This window comes from Suncus etruscus, chromosome 14 (assembly GCF_024139225.1).
Source record: "Suncus etruscus isolate mSunEtr1 chromosome 14, mSunEtr1.pri.cur, whole genome shotgun sequence".
Classification (NCBI taxonomy): Eukaryota; Metazoa; Chordata; class Mammalia; order Eulipotyphla; family Soricidae; genus Suncus; species Suncus etruscus.
The window spans coordinates 32,820,904-32,836,930 of record NC_064861.1 but is presented as its reverse complement, the minus strand read 5'-3'; the positions used below and the strand labels follow the sequence as shown (position 1 = coordinate 32,836,930).

The 16,027-nt window shown below is 41.2% G+C and overlaps 1 non-coding gene and 1 pseudogene across 1 annotated transcript; both read left to right on the top strand.

Moving 5' to 3' along the window:
• Positions 1-13,073: 13,073 nt before the first annotated feature.
• LOC126028367 (intraflagellar transport protein 81 homolog) lies at positions 13,074-14,528 on the top strand (annotated as a pseudogene).
• On the top strand, positions 14,102-14,208 carry LOC126029025 (U6 spliceosomal RNA). Its single transcript, XR_007502686.1, has one exon. It is a non-coding gene; the product is annotated as a U6 spliceosomal RNA (small nuclear RNA).
• Positions 14,529-16,027: the final 1,499 nt, after the last annotated feature.

Here is a 16,027-nt window from a genome sequence, read left to right as displayed (position 1 = left end):
GAAGAGTATACCTCTGCTTTGATATGTTCAAGGTTTTCATAGTCACATAGGGAGAGAGTAACAAATGGTCAAAAGCAACAGAACCTGAGAGCTGGTCTACAGAACACTGTACCAAAGATAGGGTTAGTAGGAGAGGGGTTGGGGAAACAATAGGACAGTGGTGAAGGAAAGCAGATATTCTGGTGATGGGTATAATACTGGATGCATGGTGCTTCAATAAAAACTGGAAGGGGGAAAAAGGGGGAGGTTTTTTTTAGTCTGTATTTTTTTTAATTTTATAGTATCTTTATTTAAGCATCATGATTACAGACATGACTGTAGCTGGGTTTCAGTCATAAAAAGAACACTCCCCCATCACCAGTGCAACATTCCCACCACCAATGCCCCCATCTCTCCTCCTTTACCTCCTGCCTGTATTTGAGGCAGGCATTCTACTTCTCTAACTCATTAACATTGTCATGGTAGTTGTTAGTGTAGTTATTTCTCTCACTGCACTCAGCACACTTTGTGGCGAGCTTCATATCATGAGCCGGTCCTTGCGGCCAAAAGGGAGTATTTTAAGTAAATCTTTAGATTATGATAGTATCAACTGAAGAACTGAAAACAAAAAGTTTAAGAATGGGAGTTGGAATAAAGATTAAGAAAAACAGCTGCTTTCTCTCTGATGAGGCAGTCAAGAAGATGCCAGCAAACATAATCTCTCCAGGAACCAAACTGGTAAACTCTCCTCACCCAATAAGGTGGGTGCTGATTCCTGCCATGTGTTTGGGCACAAGAGAGCCTCTATAAAGGACTGCTGCCTTGCTCCCTACCTTTCTCTCTGCATGAGGCAGCCAAGATGACGCCAGCAAACATAATCTCTCCCAGGCTCAAACTGCACTATACAAAATCACTATACAAAAGTGTGGCAACAGGAAAACAATGCAGGACAACACCATGCATAGAGAATGAAGATGACCTGAAAAGTACCAACCACCTAGTTAGTCTCTCAGATAAGGAGTTTAGAGTAGAAATATGGTGGATGCTCAGATTTATGCTCAAAGAAAGCAGAACAGACCACAAAGATAGAACTCAGAAAACTCCAAATTGAAATAGGTCTGAAAAACTCAGTAGATGAAATGAAAACCTCAATGAAAAGCCTCTCCAACAGAATAACAGCAGCTGAGGACAGGGTCAGTGAGCTGGAGGATGAGATACAGAACAACTCCATACAGCAGAAGAGATTGGAAAAGAACCTTAAAGCAAATGATCAGACAATGAATAATCTACTCAAAAAATGTGGACAGATGAAAATAGAAATCGTTGAAAAACTTTTTTGATAAACTCAGCAGAAACAACATCGGAATCATTGGAGTCCCAGAGACCCAGGAAGAGAATAAGAAGAAGAGTTGGAGGAAGTGTGAGAAGAGGAAGAGGAAGAAGAATAAGAGGAAGAAGAAAGAAAAAGTAAGAAGAAAAAGGAGGGGAGAAAGTAGAGGAATAAAAAAGGAGGAGGAGGAGGAAGAAGAGGAAGGAAACGAGGAGAAAGAGAAAGAAGGAAAAGAAAAAAGAATACAAGAAATTAGAAAGAGGGGCTGGCAAGGTGGCACTAGAGATAAGGTGTCTGCCTTGCAAGCGCTAGCAAGGAAGGACCGCGGTTCGATCCCCCAGCATCCCATATGGGCCCCCCAACCCAGGGGCAATTTCTGAGCGGGTAGCCAGGAGTAACCCCTGAGCATCAAAAGGGTGTGGCCTGAAAAACCAAAAAAAAAAAAGAAGAGGAAGAAGAAAAAGAAAAAGAAAGAAGAGGAAGTAGTAGAAGAGGAGGAAGAGGAAGCAGAAGAATAAGAGGAAAAAGACAGGAAGACAAGAAAAGAGGAAGGGGAAGAATAAAGAAAAGAAGAGGAAGAAGAGGAAAAGTAGACGAGGAGGAAGAAGAAAAAGAAGAGGAGGAAGAGGAAGAAGAATAAGAGAAAGAGAAAGAAGAGAAAAGAGAAGAAAAAATAAAATGGACTAAAGATTTTTAATTTCTTTTCTTATAATAGTGTGTCTATAAACATGTTTGTAGTTGGGTTTCAGTTAAAAAATAAAAGTAAAAATACTAAAAAGCAAACGAACAAAAAAAAAGAAAAAAACAGGGCAGGAGAGCATTGGCTTTCCTCTGAAGCCTGTGTGTTTGTGTGTGTACTTAGTCATGATCATGCACATAAATGACTAGGAGACAATAACAAATGCTGAAGAAGGGGAAATTTAAAGCTTTCATATTGCAGCATTATTCATAATTGCCAAAATCTAGAAAGAACCCAAGTACCCAAGAGCAGATGACTGGATAAAGAAACAATGGGACATGTATACAATGGAATATTACTCAGCCATAAGAAATGATGAAGTCATGCAATTTGCTATGTGGATGGATCTGGAAAATATGCTGAGTGAAGTTAGTCAGAGAAAGAGGGACAGACACAAAATGATCTCTCATATATGAGAATAAGAAGAAACAAAGTAGGAGAATAACAAATGCTCCAAGGCAGTGGTGGGCAACCTTTTCTTTTCAACTGAGTCAAATCTCGCCAAAACCACAATTGAAATTTATTTGAGAGCCACATTTTTAAAATAAAAAATACATGGTTTGGCTCAGTTGAAAAAAAATGTTGTCCACCACTGCCCCATTCCACATGACCTGACTGGAGCTGTGTGGAGCCGGACTCCGGGGCTGCACACAGGGCGCACATTGACAGAGGCTAGGAGCAGAGTCCTGACTCCTGGAGCAGCCGCCCGGCACACAGAAGAGCTGCATTAAAAACCAAAAAAAAAAAAAAAGTATAACGAGCCACATGTGGCTCTCGAGCCGCGACTTGCTGACTACTGCTCCAAGGCAATAGAAATGACCAGCATGAGGACTACTCTTCAGCAGAAAGCTTGCCACTGGCTGGAGTGAAGGGATAGGTCAGTGAACAATAAGATAATGGCAGAGAGGAAAAATCACCTGCCATAGAAGCAGTTGAGGGATGGAAGGGAAACTGGGAACACTGGTGAAGGCATTGATATTGGAACATTGTACACCCGAAACTTAAGCCATGAATAGCTTTGAAATATTGTGATTCTCAGTGATTCCATAAAAATACATAAGACTCTCATAAGTGGGACACTTGTTTTGGAAAACAATGTGACAGTTTGCCAGAAGGCTTTTTGTTTGTTTGTTTGTTTTTTGGTTTTTGGGCCACACCCAGTGGAGCTCAGGGGTTACTCCTGGCTGTCTGCTCAGAAATAGCTCCTGGCAGGCACAGGGGACCATATGGGACACCGGGACTTGAATCAACCACCTTTGGTCCTGGATTGGCTGCTTGCAAGGCAAACGCCACTGTGCTATCTCTCCGGGCCCCCAGAAGGTTAAATATAGTTTCCATAGAGCCCTGCGATTCTAATCCTAGGTGTCTATACGTCCACACTAAAAACATGCATAAATGTCAATCAACTGATAATGGATAAACAAAACATAATATGACCATAGTGAAATATTTTATGGTGATAATATATTGATCCATAGTACAATATTAATTAATTTTGGAAACATTCAGCTAAGTGAAGAAGCCAAATACAAAGGCTTAACATGGTAAGATTCTGTTTATATGGAACATTACATGAGGAAAATCCAGATGCAATAAGTAGAATATTGTGGACTAGAGAGAGGCTGGGAAATAAGAGAACAGAGCGGCTCTCTGTGGATATGGGTTTCTTTTTTTTTGGGGGAGGCACACCCGGCGGTACTCAGGGGTTATTCCCGGCTATCTGCTCAGAAATAGCTCATGGCAGGCATGTTGGACCATATGGGATGCTGGGATTCAAACCAACCATCTTCGGTCCTGGGTCGGCTGCTTGCAAGGCAAATGCCACTGTGCTATCTCTCTGGCCCGGATCTGGGTTTCATATGGGAATAATTGCACAGCTTAGTGAACATATTAAAACCACTCACCTGAACATTTTTAAAGGATACAGTTTAGGTTTACTCTTCAAGCCTGTGCTCTCCCTTAAACATGTATCACACTTATCTTTGTTAATCTGCAATCTGGAGAAGCTATTCTCTCTTGAATGCATATTCCTCTCCCCTCACATCTTTTTAAATAAGTTTCAATAAAAATTATCTTGCTTCGGGGCAGAGCAGTGGCACAATCAGTAGGGCATTTGTCTTGCTATGCACTAACCTAGGATGGACCGAGGTTTGATCCTTGGTGTCCCATAAGGTCCCCCAAGCCAGGAGCGATTTCTGAGTGCAAAGCCAGGAGTAGCCCCTGAGCATTACCAAGTGTGGCCCAAAATCCAAAAAACAAAAAAAATTATCTTGCTTCACACATACAAAAAGGTAGTTTATACTATATCCATTATATCAAAATATAACTGCTACATTATAAAAATTAAAGATGAAAAATACAAGTGTCAAGTCATTGAAACTTGCCTTTTCAAGACATGGTCTCTGTAAGAATATGGATCTAGTAACGATGAATAAGCACTCTTTATTCTCGCTAACACTACTAAAAATTAATACTAGCACTAAATTAGAGTAAAACATCTTTTTTAACCCTTTCCAAATAAGGAAGCAAATCAAAAGCCTAAAGTCTCACCCTGACCACAGTCAGTTTCACCCTGCCCACATAAAATACCAGCATGCCAAGGGCAAGAAGACAGTCATGGAGCCTTCTAAGGCCACAGCGAAATTTTTAAGCTCCTTTCTTCTTTGATTGAGACTCATTTGCATTCAGTGGCTAATGTGAGTTGTAGTCTGCCACAGGATATGAGCTGTGGGTTATAGTTTGTGTATGAAGCTAGGATGGTAGAGGAAAAGCTATCAAGAAGATCTAAAACATGCCATGGAAAGGGTAATACAGGGCGGGGGAGATGGCTCAAAGGGCTGGGGCCCATGTACTGATGTGTGGGAGCCCCAGGATCAATTCCTGGCACTGTATTGTGCCTCCTGCACCACAGGGTACAGCCCGAAAACCAAAAAGGAAAAAAAAAAAAAAAAGGACAATAGACGGACTGAGGCAGCCATGTCATAAAGCTTCAATAGTTAGAAAGCAACCAACATTTCCATTAAATTCGAATTAACAGGTTGTCCCAGACTTTGGATAAAAACACCCAATCATAAACTTCTGAATTTACCAAAGTAATGCAAGAACATGACTTAAGGACAATATACAAAATAAAAGGCAACATCATAATTAAATAGGAGTTTCTGGTCATTTAAGCTTTTCCATTTAAGAAATTTAGCCCTAGGAGCCAGAGTGATAGCACAGCTGCTAAGGCATTTGCCTTGCACAAAGCTGTATCAGGTTCAATCCCTGGCATCCCATATGCACCCCCCCCCAGCCTGCCAAGGAGTTATTTCTGAGCTCAGAGCCAGGAGTAACTCCTGAGTGCTGCCAGGTGTGCCCACCCCCACCCCCCAAAAAAAGAAAAAAATTTAGCCCTATCACATGGGCCAGAGAGATAGCATAGTGGAAGGGTGTTTGCTTTGTAATCATAAGGTCAGTGGTTCGAATCCCGGCATCCCATATGGTCCCCCGAGCCTGCCAGGAGCGATTTCTGAGCATAGAGCCAAGGGTAACCCCTGAATGCTGCCGGGTGTGACCCCCCCCCAAAAAAAGATAAAAGAAATTTAGTCCTATCCCATGTTGCTTCATGGGATTTGCCTTTGGTACATGAACCACATGATACTGACAGTAGAGACTGATTACTCCCTCCCTACTATCAACAACTTTCACACACTCTTTCACTAAGCCTAATACCCTCTAGCTGACCTTAATGCTTGACATTTTTTTTTAAAAGAAAAAGTGTTTTGCACAAATGTATGGTTCAACTTGTTGATGTTGTTTTAATTTGGGTCATACTTGGCAGTGTTACAGAGTTGTTCCTGGCTCTGTGCTCATGACTGATAGACCCTAGCAGTGCTCAGGAGATCATATGTTGTCAGGGATAAACCAGGGTCAGCTGCACATAAAGCAAGTGTCTTTCCTGCTGTACTATCTCTCCAGCCCTGGTTTAATGTTTTTTTATCAAAACATTCTTGGCCTAGTTAAAAATATTGGCCTTGGGGCCGGGCGGTGGCGCTAAAGGTAAGGTGCCTGCCTTGCCTACGCTAGCCTCGGACGGACCGCGGTTCGATCCCCCAGCGTCCCATATGGTCCCCCCAAGCCAGGAGCGACTTCTGAGCACATAGCCAGGAGTAACCCCTGAGCGTTACTGGGTGTGGCCCAAAAACCAAAAAAAATAAAATAAAAATAAAAATATTGGCCTCTGGGGCTGGAGCCATAGCACAGAAGGGAGGGTGTTTGCCTTGCATGCAGCCGACTTGGATTCAATCCCACCCAAGCCAGGAGTAATTTCTGAGCGCAGAGCCAGAAGTAACCTGAGCGATATCAGGTGTGTGCCCCCCCCCCCAAAAAAAAAACTGGCTTCTTTGTAGGTAGGATGTTTGCCTTGTATGTGATCCCTGCATCCCATATCTCCAAGCCTGCAAGGAGTGGATTTCTGAGAATAGAGCCAGGAGTAACCCAAGTATGTGTGTGTGGCCCAAAAGCAAACAAAAACAAATAAAACTGGCCTCAAAAAAATACACTTGCCTGTCCAGGAAAGTGCCCTTCCCCATTCTGCTTTACCTTCTTCTAGGCATTTTGATCAGCCTCTGAGGTTTTCAAAATCCTCTCAGAACAGAGCCTCTCAGTGAATGCAGTGGTTGGCTTTCCCATGGAGCCAATCACAAAATTGCATATCAACATGCAGCCTGGTTTCTTAGCTCATCTTGGCATCCACTGAGAGAAAAGTTGGCCCCTTCTCTAGTTTGAGTTCTTCAGCTGCTCCAGTGGGAGCCACACTGAACCGTCCACATGTAGTTGTCAGGTTGAGTATTGCCTGAACACAGACATGATCTCCTTGACTCTCTAGAACACTATTTCTCAACTCTTTTCATCTGTAGTCACCTTAGACCTTGCTTCCTTCCCAATGTCCCTAAAAGTTGGCATCCTTGTCAACTGGCATGTCTCCCTTCACCTCCATTTACACAATATTTACCTGTAACCCCCTTTGAGTATCTTGGGACAAACAAAAAGCCATATGAGCTCCTGGCTGAAAAATGTTGTTCTAGGCAGGGGTCCTCAAACTTTTTAAACAGGGGGCCAGTTCACTGTCCCTCAGACCATTGGAGGGTCTGACTATAGTAAAAACAAAACTTATGAACGAATTCTTATGCACACTGCATATATCTTATTTTGCAATGAAGAAACAAAACAGATACAAATACAATATGTGGCCTTCGGGCCATAGTTTGAGGACCACTGTAGAGTGTTTCTCTTTCAAACCTTTCTTCCTGTAAATTTTCTTCTAATTCAGCTATCAGACTCTCAATAGTCTGTTCATTTGTTTGCAGCTGGCCAGAGTAAAACACAAGCATACTCTGATGTTCTGATGCTGTCTGCATACCTTGGTATCTGCTAGACAATGTGAATGAAGAATGAAGAAAAGATAAATTTGTTCCCTGTGATGATGTGTTCACCAATGACAAGCACCAGCTGAAAGAGATCAGGATCATTTCAGACTTTAGGACACAGGTATGAAAAGGTCCTCTCCACAAACTCTTTATCGAATTCTTTTGTAAACTTTCCAGCTGCAGTTGTTTCTCAGGAATACGAACCTGGAGAACACACTTAAAATCCTCTCTAGGTTGGGTCATGGAGATGGCTCAAAGGCATGTTTTTCAAGAAGTCCCAAGTTTGATTCCTGAGCATCACGAGTAGACTGAGACAACTCTTTGAGAATAGTATCCTGGCCTATCTCTTCACTTTCCAGACTCCTGTCTATAGTCTGCTCTTTTACTCTACTTCAAACACAGAGCCTATGCACAGAGTATCTAGAATCACAGTACTCTGTCTGCTTGGAATGCCCTTTTCCACCTCAGTCAGCACTCCATTGAGCAAAAGCCTTCTCTGACCACTTGGTGATATAGAAAAGTGTTAGGTACAGATAAGGAGGCTGTCTGACAGCTTACCATATTTTTCCTTTCCAACAGTTCTCAACATACTACTTACTGTCATCATTTATACAGGCCCCTCTCCCCACTGAGCCAGGCCTTGAGTTTTTCAAGGACCTTCTACTCAGCACTGTGTTAATACATAGTAAATAGGAGAAAGATGGACACGAAGAGCATAATAGGCTACAGCAAAAGAGCTACAATGAAAACAAGACACCTGGAGACTGGACCAACTTGTGGCACGGTATAAAACAAGACCAACAAAGTATTTCTGAAATGATTCTGGTAACTTGTAGGTTGGGTTAGGCAATATCCTCTTGCTAAGATTGGTATCAACTCTGAGAAGAATCTCATTCAGTTGTAAAGTCCCGGTTAAATTCCTTTGTACCACTGGAGAAATAAAGCCTTTGATTAAAAACTAAAATTTCCCCAACTCTTAAAAAAAGGGATGGGGGAGGGGCACAGGTGTGGAAGAATATCTGATGTGTTGAATTCTTTAGTCAAAGCCATAAATGTGTTAGGGTAAGACAATGCGATGTTCTGATAACGTTGATAAAAGTAACTTGAACATTGGGTCACAGGAAGCCCAAGATAAATGCTGAGAGGAAACAGGTTCTTTTTAAAGTAGCCTCTTCATAATCATTTTCCCACGCATTTGTTCACCTTCAAAAGGAGGACTGAACACTTGATTTGTTTTTGCAAAGGAAACAGCTTATGAGACATACAGATAATGTAAAAACAAATGTGTTTTTTACATATGTAAAACAAATGTTTTTATTTTAAACGAATTATGTTTTTAAACGAATATTTTTAAACATTTAAATATTTTAAATGAATGTTTTTTACATATGTAAAACGAATATGTTTTTCATACATACTTGTTTTAAGTTTAGGCTATGGCTTCAGGTATCTGTTAACTGTTGTAGGCTCATGCTGTGTGTTCCTTACATTTTGGGCATGTTTTTTAGTGCACTCATTTTGGTTCTGTTTTTTTTTTTTTTTTTGGTTTTTGGGTCACACCCGGCACAGCTCAGGGGTTACTCCTGGCTCTATGCTCAGAAATCGACCCTGGCAGGCACAGGGGACCATATGGGATGCCGGGATTCGAACTACTGTCCTTCTGCATGCAAGGCAAACGCCTTATCTCCATGCTATCTCTCTGGCCCACAGTACACTCGTTTTGGAAGCGATTTCTTGAGGGTCTTCATCAGAAGTGGAATGGACAGTGTCCTGTGTTGCACCCTGACCTAATATTCTACAAACACAAAACAACTTTACACAAACTAGCAGTTGGGATGAAGAAGAAAAACAGTTCTTTTTTTTTTTGTTTTTTTTTTTTTTTGGTTTTTGGGCCACACCCGGTGACGCTCAGGGGTTACTCCTGGCTATGCGCTCAGAAGTCGCTCCTGGCTTGGGGGACCATATGGGATGCCGGGGGATCAAACCGCGGTCCATCCGAGGCTAGCGCAGTCAAGGCAGGCACCTTACCTTTAGCGCCACCGCCCGGCCCAGAAAAACAGTTCTGATGTCCAGCAAGGTTTCCTCTCAGCAGGGCAAAGAGTACATGAAAGTTCTCTGAAACTTGTTGACAAGTCAAAACTTCTGTGTCTGCTGGAGCCTCTTAAGCAGTCTAGTACGGGACATAGTAATCAGTAAATGCCATCAAAAGAATAGGAACTACAAATAATACCAATGGTAAAATTATTTTTTGAGACAGTTTAAGCAATTGAAAGTTTTTTTTTTTAAACTTGATTGATTGATTGGTTTTGGGGTCATGCTTGGCAGTCAGTGCTCAGAGGTCATTCCTGGCACTGCACTCAGAAATCACTCTGGCAGGCTGGGGACCACATCAAGCTGGGTCCCGCCCGGTCGGCCACATGCAAGGCAAATCCCCCACTGCTGTGCTATCTCTCCGGCTCCCAATTTAAAGTTTAAAAAAAAAAATCATGATACTGTTTCTACTGTCTCCTTTTACCTTTCAGTGAGATGCACTCACAATATATACCTTTAGTTTCTATTCCCATAACAAAATAGGAATCAAAAGTTTTTTTGATGGAAGTTCCTTTTTGAAGAAGTTTCTTTCAAAGCATCTCTTGGGGGGGGGGTAGTGATAGTGCAGTGGATAGGGTGCTTGCTTTACAAGTGGCACACCCAGTTTCATTCCAGTCCTGGTATTCCATAAATACTCAGGGGACCATATGTAGAGACAGAAGTAACCTCTGAACAACAATGGTATAGCCCTCTCCAAATAAAAACAAACAAACAAAATATATCTCTGGGTGCTGGAAAGATAGGACAGCAAGTGCCCTGTATGTGGTTGAGCCAGATTTGATTTCCCATCATCTCAGATGATCCCCAGAGCACTGCCAGGAGTAACCCCTGGGTGCAGAGACAGGAATAAACCCTGAGCAGTCAGGTGTGGCCCTGAAACTAAAAATCAAAAACAAACAAAACATTTCTCCTAGCTCTTTATTTCAAGATGATTTGTATATAAAGACTCATACATTAAGAATCTTTCTCTTGGGGCCCGGAGAGATAGCACAGCAGTGTTTGCCTTGCAAGCAGCCGACCCAGGACCTAAGGTGGTTGGTTCGAATCCCGGTGTCCCATATGGTCCCCCGTGCCTGCCAGGAGCTATTTCTGAGCAGACAGCCAGGAGTAACCCTAACCCCTGAGTACCACCGGGTGTGGGCCAAAAACCAAAAACTCATATAGTGACAATTTTGTCCACTAGATTAGTTGATTGTTTGATTTCCCCCCTATGAGATCTGTTTTATAAGCAATACTGGTAGAAGAGTAACTCTGTATAGATTTCACGTTTATACCAAGTTACGGGAAATGTTAGACTTTATTCGTTGGCCCCCAGATGCACCAACAATATCTTGTGGCATTGCTTCTCTTTTGCATAGGCACATTAAAATGGGAAAATAATACATATGCAAACAAGTTTTTATCTAATAGAGATGGAAACACAAATTTGGTAATGAAATTAGGCCTTTTACCCTGAACAATGGCATAATGATTTGGCTCAGGCCTCAGAAGAATGGGCATCGCCCACACACACCTGAACTATGGAAACAACCACAATTGACTTTAACACTCCTAGGATCCAAGCCTCTACCAGAGAAGACCTACCACTGCTTTGGCATTGACTTACTCCAAAGAGTACTCCCAACACCCAGGCGACTCAGCAACAGTCTGCATGCAGGGCAGATCGCTCTGCATTTAAATGATATGCTGAAACTAGAGGATGCTCCACATCAGCCTGACATCAACGAAAGAAATGCACAGAATCCAGAGTCTTTAAATATAAAAGTCTGATACCAACTATAACTAAAGTGTGCAAAAGTTTCACCAGGACCTTGAGATTGACTGGAGTTGGATAGAATGGTATGCCTGGAACCCAGAGTCTGTCTTATGCCAATAAATTTCTGGGGTGAGGCCTTTTTGTAATCAAGTCAAGGACTTTTTTTCCATTTTCTCCATTTTTCTGGACCTATGCAAACATTGGCTATTGCCACTATCACACCTTTACTATATTTGTTTTTATTCTTTTTTTTTTTTTTTTTTTTTTTTGGTTTTTGGGCCACACCCGTTTGATGCTCAGGGGTTACTCCTGGCAATGTGCTCAGAAATCGCCCCTGGCTTGGGGGGACCATATGGGACGCTGGGGGATCGAACCGCGGTCTGTTCCTTGGCTAGCGCTTGTAAGGCAGACACCTTACCTCTAGCGCCACCTTCCCGGCCCCTGTTTTTATTCTTATCCTTTAAGGAAAAAAATACAACTTACTGAACTTAAAAACAAAAAAAATGTGTACTGTTTGAAATAGTTGAAATTATTCTTTCAATAAAAGAAACACCTACTAGAAAAAATAATCTTTCTCTTAACATTATGAAGATGCCAATACACACACAAATACAAAAATCTACTGATTAATATTAGGATGGAGGGCCCGGAGAGATAGCACAGCGGCGTTTGCCTTGCAAGCAGCCGATCCAGGACCAAAGGTGGTTGGTTCAAATCCCGGTGTCCCATATGGTCCCCCATGCCTGCCAGGAGCTATTTCTGAGCAGACAGCCAGGAGTAACCCCTGAGCACTGCCGGGTGTGGCCCAAAAACCAAAAAAAAAAAAAAAAAAAAAAAATTAGGATGGAGGTAAACCAAAAAATTTCAATAAAAAAGGAAGCCACTACTAAAGGCATTAGTAAATATTTTTATTTCTTATTTAAACATGCTGAATGTATACATATAATGTCCATATATACAACTTGAGCAAATACAATTTATACATAAAATACAGTGAAAGTGTGGCTTTTGAAATTACTGCAACAAAAACTCATTTTACAATTTGTCTTTTTGGCTAGTATACAATATTGTAGTAATGCTACTGAAGTTATTAATGATTTAAATTAGACAACAGTATGAGTTCAAAGGCACTAAGAACATCTATGCTTTCTTCTAGCAGTTTAAGAACAATGTGTAACTTAAAAGGAAAACAAACGTACACATTAAGAAATTGGGCAGACAATGGCATAATTAAATGTAAACTCTACCCATTCCTTAATTTACAGACCTGTGAAAGAGAGTAGTAACCTTCCTTAAGAATTATGGAAAATACATTTTTTAAAATTTTAAATGAAACAGCAACAACAACAGAAAACAACCCAAAGACCATATTTATCATTTTTTAAAGTATGTTACAGATGTTACAGAAGTAGAACAACCCTCTACCCCAAGTTAACTTTCTTAAATTTACTACCAAAAAAAGTTCCCATTTCTCAGAAAGTAGAAGACAGTTTTGTTGAATGAATTTTACTTATAAACAGATGGATACAGACCTCCCCACAGATTAACCTTATACTTTAAAAGAGTAAATAAAATAGTGACTACCATTATATTTTTAAGATCCTAATTATTAGCATATATAGTTACAGGGTATTAAAGGAATATACCACAAATAACCTCTCAAGGTTCTTTTAATAAATAAAATTTTAAGTTAAAAAAGAAAATATCTTGGTGGGGGAGTGCAGGAAAGTGATTTCATGAGGAGAATTTGAGTTACTGAACCTATTTATGAGTGACCAAATCAAATACATTGTGGACAATCTTAATAAGGAGCCTTTTAAGAAGAATTACAACTTAATCACTTTTGATTCCTTGGAGCCTATGCAACTATAACAAGTTCTCCATGACGTTCTGGCTGAGATTGACCCAAAGCAAGTTGTTGATATCAGAGAGGAGATGCCAGAGCAGACAGCCAAAAGGATGTTGAACCTTCTTGGTATCCTTAAATACAAACCAGGAAATGCAACGGACATGAGTGACTGAAAGTAAGCCTGTCATTTACCCAGTGCTACACTGGCTTCTTCAGAGGGCCAATAAACTGAGAAAAAAAGAGCATACATAGCTCATTTTTAAATAAAACTTGAAGTGCCAAGTGAATTTTTCTTCAGGACAAAACTGTAGCTGATAATAAGCAGTATGAAGAGTTGATGGAAGCTTTTAAAACTTTGCATAAAGAATGTGAACAGCTTAAAACATCTGAATTTTCTACAGCAGAAATAAGAAGGGATATCAGTGCAATGGAGGAAGAAAAGGATCAGCTCATTAAGAGAGTTGAGCGTCTGAAGAAAAGAGTGGAGACCGTTAGAATCATCAACAAATGCTTAAAATAGCAAGCCAACTTTGAGTCGAAAAAGAGAGAGAATTTCTGGCACAACAGAACCAGGTACAAAAGAATAAACTATTTTGGGCCCGGAGAGATAGCACAGCGGTGTTTGCCTTGCAAGCAGCCAATTCAGGACCAAAGGTGGTTGGTTCGAATCCCGGTGTCCCATATGGTCCCCCGTGCCTGCCAGGAGCTATTTCTGAGCAGACAGCCAGGAGTAACCCCTGAGCAGCGCCGGGTGTGGCCCCCCCCAAAAAAGAGAATAAACTATTTCATGCAGTACAGCAACTGCAAAGAGTACAAAATCAACTGAAAAGTATGCACCATGCAGCAACAGATGCAAAGCCCAAAAACTTAATGAAGAGACTGGAAGAGAAAATAAGGTTTAATTCATATATGGTAACAGAAAAATTTCCTAAAGAATTAAAAAGTAGTGCTCGCTTCGGCAGCACATATACTAAAATTGGAACGATACAGAGAAGATTAGCATGACCCCTGCGCAAGGATGACATGCAAATTCGTGAAGCGTTCCATATTTAAAAAAAAAAAAAAGAATTAAAAAGTAGGGGCCGGAGAGATAGTACGGAGGTAAGGCGTTTGCCTTACATGCAGAAGGATGGTGGTTCAAGTCCCAGCATCCCATATGGTCCCCCGTGCCTGCCGGGGGCGACTTTCTAAGCATGGAGGCAGGAGTAACCCCTGAGCGCTGCCAGGTGTGACCCAAAAACCAGAAAAAAAAAAAAAAAGTAAACACACAGATCAACCAATTGATTGAAAAGAAAATGATGAAAAATGAGCTAATTGAAGGCATATTCTCACTTAATAAGCAACAGGCTCATAAAAAAGAAGCCAAAGCATAAGAACTTCAAGAGATAAAAAAGTTAAGCACTTTAGAGAGGGAGGTATCTGTAAAGACCAGTCAGACGCGTGAACTGCATGGCACTGAAATTCTGAAGGAAGATGAGTTCAAACGATATGTCAGTGAACTTCAACACGGAGAATTACTATCTGAGGGTGATATTTGTTTCTGGAATTCTGAAAAAAAAAAAAAAAAAAAAAAGAAAAGAAAAAGAAAAAAAGAATACAGTTTTCTTTTTTTTTTTTTTTTTGGTTTTTGGGCCACACCCGTTTGATGCTCAGGGGTTACTCCTGGCTAAGTGCTCAGAAATTGCCCCTGGCTTGGGGGGACCATATGGGACGCCGGGGGATCGGACCGTTCCTTGGCTAGCACTTACAAGGCAGACACCTTATCTCTAGCGCCACCTTCCCGGCCCCAAGAATACAGTTTTCAAAAAGAAGCATCAGATAATAATAGCTGACTTTAAAGCTTGGTCTTTCTCAAAGGACTGAAGACCTTTTTATGTTTTGTTTTGTTTTTGGGCCACACTCATTTGGTGCTCAGGGGTTATTCCTGGCTAAGTGCTCAGAAATTGCCCCTGGCTTGGGGAGACCATATGGGACACCGGGGGATCAAACCGTGGTCCTGATCCTTGGCTAGCGCTTGCAAGGCAGACACCTTACCTCTAGCGCCACATCGCCGGCCCCTGAAGACCTTTTTAAACAACATCAATGTCAGCTGCAAACTATTGAGGAGAAAAGGGGTATATCTGAAGACAGTTATACTCAAGAAGAGCTGCCCTGGAATGAAATTGATGAGATGGAAGATGGACATGTCTGAAATGGTGAAAAAGCTTAATTTACTGGTCTCTGAAAAAAAGTCAGCTCTAGCCCCAGTTATTAAAGAATTATGCATCAGAAATGTCAAGAACTGGGGCCCTGAGTGGTGGCGCAGTGGTATGGCATTTGCCTTGCATGGCTGACCGAGGACGGACTGCAGTTCAATCCCCCAGTGTCTCATATGGTCCCCCTAGCCAGGAGTGATTTCTGAGTGCAGAGCCAGGAGTAATCCCTGAGCATCACTGGATGTAGCCTCAAAACGAAAACAGAAAAAAAAAAAAAAAAAAAAGCTAAGAACTAACCCAGGAGCGTGAAAGAAATAAATCTCAATATGATAGTTATGCAGCAGGCCTCGAAAGCAATTGGTCAAAATTAGAACAGGAAGTCAAATGACTCCATGAAGAATGTCTTCAGGAAGAAAGTAGATATCATTACACAGATTGTATGATTAAGAACCTAGAAATGCAGCTTTGTCATGCTACTAAGGAGATGAAGGCATAAGTCTCCTCTGATCAACAGAAAAAGAGAAAGGCTATCAGGGAATAGTATACCAGAAATATTGCTGAACAAGAAAATCTTGGGAAGAAACTCCAAGAAAAACTAAAAGCTGTATGAGAAAGTCATGGTTCAAAAACGAAACAAGTGAAAATGTGTCGTGATTTGAACAGTTGATGGAATGTAA